The sequence below is a fragment of the Halictus rubicundus genome, chromosome 8 (genome assembly GCF_050948215.1).
Source record: "Halictus rubicundus isolate RS-2024b chromosome 8, iyHalRubi1_principal, whole genome shotgun sequence".
NCBI lineage: Eukaryota > Metazoa > Arthropoda > Insecta > Hymenoptera > Halictidae > Halictus > Halictus rubicundus.
Genome location: NC_135156.1, coordinates 9,310,703 through 9,325,869, shown reverse-complemented (window position 1 = coordinate 9,325,869; position 15,167 = coordinate 9,310,703). Strand labels below are relative to the sequence as shown.

At 37.9% G+C, this 15,167-nt stretch overlaps 1 protein-coding gene across 3 annotated transcripts in view; it reads left to right on the top strand.

The window, feature by feature from the left end:
- The first annotated feature begins 1,128 nt into the window (after window positions 1-1,128).
- The window catches only part of LOC143356306 (RYamide receptor), an 84,244-nt gene continuing 70,205 nt past the window's right edge, over window positions 1,129-15,167 (top strand). Inside the window, exon 1 of one of the 3 annotated variants that reach the window (XM_076791875.1) lies at window positions 1,129-1,139. The gene's annotated coding sequence lies outside the window, so the exon portion shown is untranslated. Of the gene's footprint in view, window positions 1,140-1,967; window positions 2,717-15,167 lie in introns of those variants that run through there. The other 2 variants (XM_076791872.1, XM_076791873.1) reach the window with 2 other exon arrangements.

Sequence of the window (15,167 nt, the reverse complement as noted above, 5' to 3'; positions counted from 1 at the left end):
AACCGAAACGTTTCTAATTTGCATACGCCATTTTACGTCGCCCGGTGACGTCCAATTAACATAACAATGATTTAAACGCGACACCCGAGATTTACGTAACCCGCGAGAGCGCAAGTGTGAACGGAATATCGTCTGCATCGCTGGCTGATCCTGCGAGGGGGAGTTTCTGTTTGAACGTTACTATTTACATTGTTCGGCAACGCCGCGAATGTTTAATCAACCGTTGTACTCTCCGACTATGGTCACACGGTTTTCAGGAAATATATTTTCCTGCTGTTCGAACCTTCAATTAAGCACACGGTATTATACTATTAACACCTTGTCGTGTAATGATCAGAATCTGCTGGACGTTCATGTTTAAACAAAAACGGGGGTCGAACGCAAAATAGAAGAAATATCAAATGAATTTAATATTACTGGTACGTTAAAAGCAAGCTACTCCCTTCTCTTGTTGAATTATTCAACAAATTTATTTCTTTGGCTATATATTGTAAAAAGAATGGCTAAATATTTGGACAAATACATTCTTATTATAATTTATAATGTGATGTGAAATAGTTACTTGTAGTGCTTCGTAAGCCTAGTGTTAAATTGCGCCTACTCGTTTCGATTATAAATTTATAAAATCCAGTAAATGTATAAATTTTTAAATTAGAATTTTGTTTCGAGTGTTTCGTAACGTGTTTGTTTCTGCGAAACATAATATTGGCTTTTAATTTTCACACGATTTAATAAATACACAGACAAATATTACGCGACTATGCATTTCATTACCTACATACACATATATCAAACGGAGCAACTGTTTCCGTAATTTGCATACAGAAACTAGATGATAATTATTGATGTGAAATCACGTTTAGTTAATGAATAATATCAGTCAGGGACAAACGTAATCGTACAGGAAGAACGAGATAAGAAGGCATGCTGTTCATATTGTTAATCACAATCTGCTACGTTGACACATCAAATAAAGATTTAAATGCGCAATGGAACACACAGTGAAGATAAAATACGCATCAATGTTACATCAGTTCAGCTGTCGTCTGTAATTAAGTTAGACGCTCTCTTGATTTACAATCACTATAGTCCTAAAATGTGTATTAAAAATTGTGCTTGACAAGTAGAACCATAATAAGGTGAGTTTGCAGGAAACTTTCCGGATACCTTTCTACAAAATTAGAAACGCGCTATGTCCTAATTAACCCTTAAAATTCGCACAAAAAATTAGAAACGATTCACTTCAATTGCTCAGTTATAAGTTTATTTATTCTTATCGAACCGAAAGTTAAGCACGCGGTTAAGGTACGTAAGCATTCACGTAAATTTGCGGTCAAAACTCGTGTTTACTACAACTTAACAAATTTTGTATATGGTGATTTTAGTCTAAAAAAAATTTGTTTAATGTCGATACAGTCGTTCGAATCTAAAAGATTTCGAAAGTGATAATTAGACAAAATTTTCTTCATTGGTTAGAAAAAACAGGGGCCAAATACAAATATCTTCCACTCTTTAAAAATTGTGTAGAGTTAAAAATAATACATCGACGTCCTCTTACATTTTTGTAATCTCTTCACTATTTTAAATTTTACCTACCAACTTTTCCCATAAATGCAGAAAATCCGCAGTCTAGTGATAATGCATCAAGAAATTCTGAAAGTAGAAGTTTTACTCTTTAAAATGAGCCCGGAATTGAACGTCGTCCTGTCACGAAGTTATAACAATTAAATGTCAGCAATTGTTCGACGAAAATTTAACGCTTTTGTAGTTTTTAGCGCCGGTGTTCGGTGATCTGGAATCATTGTGATCACTGATTTATGGATTGGGGTTCTAAACCATTCGAAATTGGTGTTCGAAAATTACTAAATTTTTGTGCTAGATAGCCAATAAGTCAAATAGTCCGGTCGAAGAATCTACGAAACATAGTTGTTTTGTTTGTTTATGAATGGCATACGTTTACAGGAGGGTTGCGCAGTGGGGGTGCGCAATCCTGTCCGCCGGTTGATCCTTTGAGGATAGTTCGCAGTCCGCCAGTAGCCGCGCTTGATGGAACTTTATTCCGCAACATCCTCTTGCTTGGAACAGTTTTTTTCGATCTGTGACAGTCATTGTTACTCCGAATCCTCTCACCATGTTTCGCTCGATACAATTTTCCGCGCAGCGACTGGTCCCTACAAATAAAATTTTATCGCGACGTCCTTTCAACCGGACGATCTAGATCCGCGATCGATAATTCGTTCAAAATCGCGTGCGTAATAAAATTAAAATTCCACCATCCGAAAAAACCTTGGCAAACGTAACACAAAGAATAATATTTAAAAAATAGTTCAACAGTGACCAGCAGCTTGTCACGTGAACCGCGTGCAATCATTTGTTACAGTAATTCTTATCTTTGCTGTAATCAATTGTGAAGGTAACGAAGATCGACAGTGTATCGTTACAGATCATTGATTAATGTGGGGAACAAGATTCGAACGAAAACAATAGTTTTTCCGAGTGCGATGATTAAGTGGTGCAAAAGTTTCTAGCTAGGACCGGTGAATGGTCCAACTTATTTAATTAGTGTCTCAGTGCGCCGTGAAAATTAAACCCCGTTGAAATATCCTTTCGAGCAGCGGAAAATTTCTATCCGAAGATGAGAAGAGAGCAGCAACAAATCTGGCGGAAAAGAATATGATCAAGGAGGAAGATCATACAGGTTCGTCGTCGCAACAAGGTGCGGAAACTTATATAAACTTTTTCTAGTTCTTCTAGAACTTCTATTTTCTTGTTGAAACTTGAGCCTCCACTATGTCGCGAAAGAACGGCGCAACTTATCGTCTGAATAACAAATGAAGGGCTGAATTAATATAGAAAAATTATATATATAATTATATAAATTATATAAATAATTATATATATCTCGCTCGAAATGACAGTAGATGTTGCTCCGTTATATTTTCGTTCACATTGTATTCGTTCATATTGTTTTCATTCATGCAATTATTCATCGTTGTTGCAGGCGAACGTTAATACCAACTTATAAGCGTTTATTCAGATACGCATTTCAATAAGCCAATGTGCAAAGAATAAAGGGCTCTGTGTATAAAGTAAAATAAAAAAACTATCCAGTATAGGCTTTACATACTTGGTTTCCTAAGCGTATAAATTGCATAAAATGTGCTGTCCAATTATGAGTTTAATTATACAGATTTCCCAACATGTTTCTCTAATCGTAATTAGATTTTATCCATTTCATCTGAGAGCAGATCATCTAAATCAAAAACATTTAATTTTACACAAATTTCAAAGTGGAAGTTGTGTCAATATTTAAATCCATTCAACGTTATTAATTATTTGAACGAATTCACTTTGGTGCATTTCAACGCGTACACTATATTGCGATAGGTAAATTAATGCATTTTGTTTTCTGCTGTCACTTTCACACATTAACTTCTAGACTCATAATGTCCCCTTAGAGGGGACATCCGAGTGAAAAGGGTTAAATTATATGACAAGACAACATTAGATAAGAAAACCTAAAATCTGTAGGTGTGGGAGGGAGAATTGGGGGGGGGGGCTCCTCGAACCCACACTTTTTTTTAATTTATCGCAAAGAAAAATGTATTTTTCATTACTTTCTTCTATACTCACTGTCCAAAGGAACCGGTTCTTCAATGTACTGTCATTCCACATTATGAATACAGAAGACGTTAACACAAATGTTTAATTTGTAAAATACAATATAAGTATATATATACGTATAAAATGCTTGATTGTGACGGACAACGAGAGTGCTGCATCGATCCCGTTCGACCGAGCGCTGACAGCTGCCGCATAGTACTTTTTCGATTTTCTAACAGTGTTTTTTGAGATACAACAGTGGGGTATCTTCAATATTAAACGTGCCACGAAATAATAAATAATTTTTTGGGGATCTTTTACAGGAAATAAATAACTCAAATTTAACATTTTTCAAGCTGTGGATTTGAGGAGCCCCCCCCCCACCTGACCTTAATATTTCTATGGTAAACGGACAAATTAAATGACTGAATGATGGTTTGGGTAATATTTATAAATCTATAGACAGAAATAATTTTAACAAGCTTCATCGTTAGCTGCGCTTTCACTTTTATGTATCTGTTGTTGACAGTTGAAAAATTGGTTTCAGAGTATGAAGTGAACAGTAACAACTCGATCTAATTATAAAGCACAATAACAGTTGTTTGATTAAAAAACTCATTCTTTTATCAAACAATTGTAAAAAAGCGTTGCGATATACAGTTGAAAATTTTATTCTGCATTCGCCAATCATTAACAATTTCAATTAAACTCGCACGGTAAAAATTTTCCAGAACTCGGGTTCGAATACAAACACGTTCTATTAAAAAAAATATTTCTATGAAAGTTCCACCATGCTGCAACTTTAATTTCGAGAAATACAAATAAAAAAGAATGTTGTGTTTCCGCTTATGGACAGTTCAAATAGAATATTCCTCTTTATTTATTTCTTCTTTTTACAATGATAAATTCACGTTGATGCTAAAATGTTGCGTCTGCTTGTGTTCTCATAATTCATATAATCTTTCCATATTTCGTTTCATTAATTTTTAATCATTTTTTTTTATTCATTTATTGACATGTCGTCATTGCATATATCATTGCACAATGTTATTATCAACTTACGGATTGTATGCATTTATGACGAAAATGAATAGGCGAAATATAAAATAATGAAAACATCGAAAATTGGTGAAGCTCTGTTGTATTATTTTCAATCCATTAAAATGAATATAGAGAATACTTTTTTATTGAAATCCTAATTGTTGCAATTGGGGTACAATATTTTTATTTATATTTTTATTTTTATATTTTACAAAAAATCTTCAGTCTAGTTATGATGATTTATGCACTCATGAATATTTTGACCTTTAAAAAATTAAATGCATACATACATATACGTAGTTACATTCATATTCATGTGCGATTTAATCTAATATTCTGCCATTTGTTTTAAATATAGGTAACGCGATCGAAGTAGCGTAAAACGAAAATACGTGTTTCTTTACTCTGCCACTTTTCCAATTTCACTGACCATTAGGGGGGTCGCTTCTCGTGTAACTTCAGTGAAAACAAGTAATTTAAAAAAATTTTTTTAAAATAACTACTGGATATGTGAAACTAGATCTTTTTCGGATGTAAACAAATAGTCTTGAAGTACAAGTGTTTTTTTTTTTAGTTAAATCTTATTATAGACACTGGCGACACTGTAACGTGTTCAATGACCGGAGAAATTGAAGGGAATACAGTTTGCCTCGCTCTGTCATCACCGGATTAGTCACGCGACATTACGACCCATGCACGACAGAGACGAAACGGGTCACGTGACCAAGTCGTAGCGTGGGGATGCTCGCCGCCGAGGTAGGGGGAATGGCGTCGTAGGAGGGGTAAGGTAGAGTGGGAGACAAGTCTTGATCTGGCGACGCTGAGCGTGTGTCGTCAAAACCTAATCATTGGGACTACGGAAGCATTCATGGTAGGGGATAGGCGTACCGAGGGAGAGATCCACTTGCCCTTGTGCCGTCGCGGGTGATTTCTTTTCAGTTCCCAATAATAACACGGTCGCCCCGGACTCTTCCCTGTGTATACAAGTTTACACTCGTGTATACGAGTTTGCTTATATCTAGAGGCGCGGACAAAGTTACCCTCTTCTTTCCAAAAATAGATGTTGACACCAAGTCAATGGCCAACCAAAGGTCAAGTAACAAACTGTAATTCTTGTACTCCAACGACAGCGGAGGTAGCTGCACTACGTTCAGAATCCAGTTGGTACTGTTACGCGCATTTTTACACATTCACACGCCGCACTGTTCACATCAATTGGATGAGTGTACAGCCAAACAGCATGTCGACATACGGTTCATGTGAACGTGTCGAGGGTTATTGACTAACTCGATAAATGAAATTCCACCATGTTGAAAGGAATCGGAATCACTTTTTCATTGTACATTGCCAAAACGTGCCGCGCGTGATTCCATGCAAACTCAGTTCTAAATCACAACAAAAGCATTGTTCGCTTTTCGTGCAGAGTTCCTCGATATTGGAAAAATCGGAATTATTAGGTGTACCAGTTAATTCGTAGCTGCCTCTTAGTAAATTTACTATTCATTTAGAAATAACCAAAATACATTCTACTCTCGAGAAAATCTGCTGTGTATGTAAAAAATGGTCAACATATTGTTATTTTTATAAAAGAATGTATTGAAACCTAGTGTTAAAGGTAATAAAGTTCTAATCATTGTACGGACTAAAGAAACTCAAATACGACGGGCAAAAGTTTTGAATTTGTAATTGACACAATTGATTAATTGTGGGACCTGGAATTAATTGGTACACCTAATTATTTTCCGGTCACGGACACCTGCTTTTATGGACGACTGGTAATCTTGTCTGGTTAACGCTCGCTGTTCCTACTTGGCACATATATTTCGCGAACATTCGACTAAGCGTATCATCAACGGACGGATAGACGGGCACGGTATTCACTGTAGACAATGCTTCCGCTAAATGCCCTGGATATTTGTGTATTAGCACGAACCTACGTTCATCTAATTCTAAAGCCCGACGATTTTACGACGTTGCACGGCGCAGAATGACTCAATATTGAATCCCGGCTCACCCGTTCCACTAAACGTCATAGTTTCACAGCAAATACTTACGCGAATTACGCGAAACTAGAGTTAACTGGAGCTTTATTTTCGATAACTGTAAAGCAAATATACCGTGGTTAATGACGGCTAATGATACAAGTCGTCTTTCTGAATTAGCAATCTTGTGATTGTATCGAATATGTCAGGGTAATTTTTTAATTTCTTCTTTTTTCCTCCAAATCTCACGCACACATTCCTACAGTCGATTAAAAAAGTATTAGAAAACATTTTTTTTTAACTGCAATTGGTTTTTACAAACATCTGAAGCATTAATAATCACGTCAGTGCCCGTAAGTATCACAATAAAAATTGATTTTCCAAAATCGACGAGAAATACACCGTCATCCATGTTTCGATGACCATAAACGTCCATACGTAGCTGAGCGTCAAAGTTCAACTAATTGTCTTTCCTTGGATCTTACATAACGGTTAATGTATTTCTGTTTATACTGTAAATGTGATTATAAATGGAACACAGTTTGTCGATTTAAAGCATAAAGAGATCGAGAGTAAAAAATCACGTTTAATGCAATATTTCTTTAAAATGTAACATTATAAATGAAACGCAATTTATCGACACGAACTGTAAAGAAAAAAGGAGTAAAGAATCGTATACAATAAAACGTTATATAATAATATCGTTATATAATAGTATAACATTCTACATAGTACGAGGATTAAAACACGTTCGTTAACCTGCACACAAAGCTTGGAAATTCTGCGCGTACATTGCGTGCACAAAAAAGAAATCGTTGGACGCAGAAATTCCGAATCAAACAATTGGGAGCGTCTCCCTTTGTAATACGCGGTTTCCGAGCGTACCAGCGAAGCAACAGAAGAATTGCAAGAATGACGTGCACAAGCGAATCCTTTTTCTTTCGCCAGGAGAAAGTTATCGATCACACACCGAAATACACTGGCACAATTGTGCGATTTCAGTTGCGAAGCTCACTATTAAAAGGGGAGCCTTTGAAGTTTATAGGATGCGCGTCTTAAAGGGCGGCTCGCGGAGACATCGGTGCAGTTTGGAACATCAATTAAACGAACCCGGTTTGAGTTATACGGTCTTAGAACTAGCGATGGGAGTGATCAAATTCTTTCTCGTGGTGTTCAAGCAATTCGGTACTCGAACACTTCTGCGGAAGAATCGGAACGAAAAATTGCCTAAGTAAACTTCGATTATTTACAAAATGGTGGAATTTTGAAGTCAAGATTCCGATTATTTGGAATATTTTTTGGCCTTTAGCACGATAAAAAAATAAGAAACAATAACAGTGCATGTGCTGAAGATTCTCTACAAATTTTAAGTGAATTGGTCCGCTTCTTAAAAAGTGATTCCGGGTTACAAGGTGTGTGAACAATTACTATTGATCGAGCGTGTGCAGAATTCTGAGCTGGTGTTACAGTTCAAAGCAGAGCTTCTCGACGTGCGTTTTGCCCTTTGCAAGGGCGCCCGCCGATGCCCGCAGGCACAACTGCGGGCTCAGCTACGGGCAAGTAGCTTAGAAAAGTGGGGGGATAAATACATGCAGCCTTGCCCGCGGGGGCGTGGCTTCGTGCCCGCCGTTCTGTGTATGCCTCGATCGAGAAAATCGCTGCCCGTACGGGCAGACGCCGAACAGCTCTGATTTAAAGTAAAAACATCTCACTGGAACGAACTTTTTGAAGCACGTGCAACTGAACGGTGCCAACAAGGCGGCGTCCAAAGTCATTATACAACTCGAACAGTCCAGGCAGCGCAGTTTTACATGAGCACATTTGTCGGCGTTTAATAAATTGCTGAAGTTCCCGAAGCGTTATTAAAGCCGCCGCTTTAAGGAAGATTGCAGTTTTAAGAGAGCCGTTTATTTCGGTATCGATCGTTAATCCGCATATAACCATTCATTACAAACGTCCGCGAACGCGTTGGCATGTACATTAATTGTAATTACAATGTTGCGTCACATAATATCCATTCCGCGTCTATATCGTCTACTATTGTTAGTATCATGTATTTCCAGCATATTTAGCATTATCAGTGAACGCCTGCACGATTTCAGATTCCATTAGCTGTTATTGAAGTTGGTACTAATGTAAACTGCTTGCGCAGAGACTGACATAAACGAGGGAATATACACAGCATGGCACTCTTCCTGAAGTAGCAAAGAATGGCGGTGTTCTTGTGCGTAAGCACCTTTCCATCATGCTTTTATTAACCATTGAATAGACGTTTATTGGTTTTCAGAATTTAACTCGCACAAATTGCTATAAAACGGGAATCTAATTATTAACGGTGAATTTCAAGAATTGCAAACCCTTACGTCAATATCCAAAATTTTTTACAATTTTAGGATTAGTTTATAATATGTAGGAATAGTTTATTTCACTTCTACTTTGCGCAAATTTCCATTTCCATAAGTTATTATAAAACAAACGCATCGTAAAAAAAATAAAGGAAAACCTCAAAGAATGAGTAATTAGTATCAAACCACAGTTCTGTGGAGCCGTAGTTAAATAAGTAATTTAATTAGAATACTTCGGAATGGTGTACGCGGGAATTAACTGGAAAAAGCACGCGTTATCCACTGCGAAGGGAAGATTTAGGGGGAGGTAAAAACTAATGGTCCAGCGTGTAAGCATCTTTCAGACAAGCAGCAGCGAGATCAGTAAAATAAACGCTTTTAACCGAAGAAATATTTCCCTGGGTTTAATAAAGTCTCCCTGGTTTAGGGTAATAGTCGGGCTTTAACGACCAGCATCATCTCCGAACGCGCGCGAGAACGTTTGTCACCGTGGAAAATAATTACCGCGAAAAAGTTTCGTCGGTGAGGTAGAAGCGGCGTGTAAAATGATGTAAATTCTCCGACGTTCTCACGGGAAAGTAATTTTCTTGTCAACGCCGGGACCGTGTTGAAATATTTTTAGCAGCTGCGAATGACAGCGTCTTCGCAGCTTAAGCCTCCGATAAGGCACATTTCAGGGCACACGACGCTTGTACGGTGTCCGTACTAACAAACTAGGAGACAATCTTTCACGGTTTAAACGATCGTTCCGTGAAACAGCTTCTTCGTCTACAGCGTCGATCTCGGAAATCAATTGTCGGAACACTTTTCTGCATTTATACGAGAGAAAAAACTTTATTTTACTTCCCGTAATGTGCGATGTACCTTCCTGTAACTTTCGCAACAATTAACGTGAGAATAAATGCACCTCACGAGTTAGTACATTTGTACAATTGAGTGAACTAAAAGGAAAATGTTTATGTCCGAATTCATTCGTTCGGGACGGTATTTCATTCACATTTAATCCTAACATCCTAACACATTATATAAAACATTATGATTTCTTAAGCGTCCCTCGATCCAGCTATGAATATGATCTGTAAGAGCAAAGAAAATGCGAGCTGGAAATGTAAATTGCATCGTTCAAATTAGAGCACCGTGCTGCATTTCCGAATAACATTGTTCTTCTCCAAAATTGGACGAAATAGAATTTTATAAAATTATACCTTCATCAATTCTCTAAAGGAAAATATGAAACATTCGATAAAAATCTATTATTTTATTTAGAGCCTGATAGAATCGTTGACAGAGTAGACAAACTTCTGTATAATTTCAGTTCTTTGTGTTAATAAATCAGTCTGTATTTGCGTAGAGGCGCAACTTCAAAATATTCAGTACGGTTTTGTAGTTTCGTATTTAGTTAGGGTTATGTTTACTTTGTATTTGAAGAAGTGGGACGTCTTGCCACTGTTGCCAGATCAAGACTTGTTCCCCCACTCTAATTTCCCTTTCCGCGTCGTGCGTACTCTGATACTGGCGGAGAAAGGGTAACTCCTTCCCCTCTATTCGTGCTCCCTCCCCTCATCCGGCGACACTGCGTCTCGCCCATGTAAATGTCGAATCCCGCTTAAAATCCGACACGTTCCCGCTTGTTCGCATACTGTTCGCAGAATTATGAAAACACGCGGCTATTATTAAAATCGCGATATTTTCTTTGTAACTGCCTTCAAACCGTTACACGATACATCGCGTGTGTCGCGGTTTGAGCAAATGGTTAGTGCCGGCACATTCTACACCGTTCCAGACTGATTGATTAGTGTTGCGTGCGTTCCGCCGAAACTTAGTTTGATAGATAGCGCATACCAGCACGTACTTTCGCATAGTCTTTGTCCGCTGGATGTACCGCGAAATCGTTGATTACATCCGCTCGATTTCCCGACGTTCCTGAATTTCTCTCGGACGCAATTTTCGTAATCCTTTCTTCGGTGAGCTACGACAAACATCAATTAATAAGCAAACTAGGTCAGCGGAAAATTGACTACAAGGTCACGTTAAAACTTCCACGATTGTTCTGAAGATTTGTGAGATATTAAAATAAAAATGCTCCGTATTCGTGAATCATATATTTTCCTCAGGGTTAACCATTTCAGAAAACATAGGATTGTATTCTAACAAAATAATCTATTTCCAATGAATTATTGTTTTGATATTATCATATATGCATACTATCCTTGCATCGTACTTTTTATTCGAAATCTGACCTACAGCTGACCTACAAATTATTTTAAAAAGAAAAGAATGACTGTGCTCCTCCTCTGCGTCTTGCAATTAACGCAATTTTTATTTTGCACAAAAATTCGCTGTCTAGTCATAGGATATAGACTCCATGTCCATTGTTACCTGAATTTCTCGAATTCAATCCGGAGAGCACAAAACTGTTTGTATTCTAGAGACAATAGACTGTAAGTACCCCATTCAATGCTATACACTGCATATAATGAATAATAAATATTTTTGCTGCATTAAAACATTTTCGTCGTTGGAGAATAAAATAGGGTACGTGTTCGTTGTAACTTCCGTTTTACGCGATCCATTGTGCAACTCGTGCATAAAACTCGCTATCCAATTAGCATGGCCTATAATAGAATATTTAACGCCCGAATAAATCTTGATATTAAAGGTATACCTGAAGTACTGCTGGCAGAGTCCTTTGCTACCGTCCTCGTTCGCTCATCGTTAATCGATCCTGTTATCTCAGGCTTTTGTCAGCCTGTTCAAGCGCGGACTTATCTTGGCTGATATCAGAAATAGAATCTCCGAGGATTGCTGAGTTCCCGTTACTGGGACCCTGACTCGAACTATTCCGAGTTGTCTGTAGAAATAAAAATATCTACCACTTTATTTCAACCAACTGCAATAACTTCGAAAACTGCAAGTTTCGCAAAAAAGGCAATCGAAATACGCCGATACTCGCGGGTTTACTGCTCGATTGGTTCCAAGGGGGATCCCCTCCAGTGGCGGGGATAAAAGTTCGACAGTCACGGTAGAGACCTCTGCGACAGTAACGGAGACAATACTGTAGAAAGCTATTGTTCCGGAGTCAGCTTAAGCAGACTTACTTGCGCGAAACTAGCGCCTCGGTTTAAAACTGCGCGGAACCACGAAACTAATTTTCGTTTAAATATTGTGGACATAAGTGGCGAGATGTCTTCTTACACTTTATCATCGACGGACCGTAGAAACTTTATCCTTTATCTCTTCGAGGTTGATTGCGGGAAATAGCACACCACAATTTGCTCGAAACGCTGTGAAAATCCGAGCGCTTTGTCGCCAGGAGAAATCTCATTGGATGACTCTCATATTGTTTGCTTACCTCGAAAGTGCACAATCGGTGCTTAGGTTGCATCAAGAATAATGTTATAGTTTCGAAGCATTAGCGGCTATCGATCGCTTGCCGTGTATCCCGCGGCAGTGTAATTTACTGACACGCACTATGTTCATTGTTATGGTTACGCGTTAATACGTGTCACGTTGCCATGGTTTACTCAGCGAAAGGCAAGAGATGTCTTTCGACAATGTTCCGGTGTTTTCATCAAAGGTACTCTACTAGAATACGGTAAGCATGATCGGTAAGCAAGTTATGCTTTTTGAAGAATAACTCCTTCGAAGGTTATTCGAAGGTCAACATATTATACATGGTTGAATTTGTTTCTTCATTATCTATAATGTTACACTCATCAAAATACTTCGTTCCATTAAAAAAAAAAAAAAATAAACCACAATGACCTTGGAATTTATCTTAGACATTTTTTCGTATTAGGTACTAAAAACAACGGAGATAAACTTAGGTGCCTCTCCCTGTATATAAATTAAGATTAAAGGACCTGAAGCTTTGTATGTACCTAACAGTGGTATACAATAAACTTGTAAACTCTAATAGTATTTAGTCTAATAGTAATTCGCTAGAAAATTATAATCGTAGGTGTTTACACGACTAATCTTGCATTCTTAAAAACTGTTCCGTGTTATTTAATTGAAAACAATTTTCCAAAAAAATTTCACTAAATAAGGTTCAAAAATTTATCCACGACACTGAATCATTCCTAAATACATTGCAAAAAGTCGTTAACCCCTGTACCACTCAGTATCCCTATAGTAAATTTCTAAAGATAACCCACTTTCACGTGACTCGATGGAAGGACAGTCTCAAGTTCTTGGATGTTCGTAAAACTTTGAATTGATTAAAAACATGGATAAAGAGGGGGCAACAAATATTATGGCATCGTCTCAGCAATAACAAAGTTTCCTAATATCGGCGAAATCTTCGAGTAGATGTCGAGGTCTCTTAACAGGGTTCAGCACTATATTATAGAGTGCTGCATTAGCTTTACTTTCAAAAATACAGATAAGGGGAAAAAGCGAGAAAGAAAGTTTCGTTTCTCGGATGTAACGTATCGATGTCGCGTACGGAAAGCAATGCATAAAACTTCTTTCGCGAAGGAAAGTTCGCAAGTTTGTGCTACGTGTAGAGGTACAAATCCCCTTCGCAAGTTCGAAAGTCGACTAACAGAATCAGGTGCCATTGGAACAATCCGAGTTGTAAGACCATCGGAATCCTTCGTTAAATATGGCCGGGCATGAACTTCGCTGGAGGAGTTAGTCACGCTTTGAAAGACTTTGTGATGGTTAGAGAACTGTTTCAAGAGCAGAAGACAGAGACGAGTTTCGATGCTTCGGGTGAGATCAAGATTTAGTATCAACGGTGCGTATTAACGAATCGCGAAAAATCTATCCAGCTTTTCGTTGGTATTAAGATTTTATTAGCTTTTATTTTAAAAGGTTTTCCTTTAAAAGGTGCACAGAGGATTTGTTTAGAGATTATTCAAGCTAAAAATGCGATAAAAGCGGGCAAAAGTACTTACTCGTCTAAAATTATTAATACCATTCTGTCTGTGTCGTAAGATGTCTTCAAACAGTGATGTTACAATTGAAACATAATTTGTTAATTTGAACTGGAAAAGAAAAATGGATGAAACATTATTTTAGGCTATTTTCTTGTAACTATTTCTGAGCAGCGTACGAGGATTAAATAACGCCTAGTCATTTTTATCGCAAGAGAAAACTTCTTCGAAGTGAGAATCGAATGAACCGATAATAGACGGAGCAATTTATCCAATTGGCGCGACTTTGGTCACGGTTTCGCCCTCCATTTTTCCTTTCGAGAGTATAGCTAACTGTCGCGGTACACCACGTGTAGCAACACTAACCTAAATCACGTTAACCGGCTCGGATGCTTAACACATTTCGCACCGCATCTGCCACCTACGAAACTTGGTTAACTGCCGGCGAAAGTTCGTGCACAGCCAGAACCTCCTTTATCTGTACTTTGAGAAGAGCACTTCCAGCAAAATTATCAAAATGTTCGATGTTACTACCAAATACCATAATCGGAGAATTGAATAAAAACGGTTAAGGATGAAAAAGAAATTTCTGTTTCGATTTTCCAAAAAAATTTCAGCGTTTGCGTTTGTGGACAATTTCAAGTTTCATATACCGTTCAAATCGGACTTTTCACCGCGCACAGGAGCATGTCGGATCTTTTGCTTCTGGATTACATGCTAGGCGGACTTTGTCACACCTTTAAAAGTCATTGTAGAGCTTTTATAAAAAGAACAATCGGTTCTCGCGGTCGCAATTTCCCTTGCAGACCGCACATTTAAATGGATTATCTGAACCCATCAGAGGGAATTGTTCGTACATTCGTGGGCAGCCATTTTGTCAGGGTTAGCATCTTCGTGCTGGTGTAGCTATCACGGCGAAAATTCAATTTTCACGCGTTCTTCGTTCAAAAGATTGCGGATCAAATGTCCGATGAATGAACGATCAATTTCTAACGAATAAACACAGGTACCGCAGTGAATGATAATTAATAATTACACAAATTACCTCATCATACGCAGGGCCTTCAAATATCTCTCCTATTTTCGCGGTTTCAAATCTATTCGGTGTGCAAATCGGTTAAAAAATTTAAATAGTTTATCAAGTGTTGGGAATTCGTCCAGTCACTGTGAAAATTTTCTAAATGAACTGAGCCAAATAAGCGAGAACAATGTGAAACGATGCATGTATAGGGTGTATAAAAAGTAATGGTCATCCGTCCTAGCGGTGAATCCACCTACACCTCCCACAACACCTCCGGATCGGTGGACATTCGTCA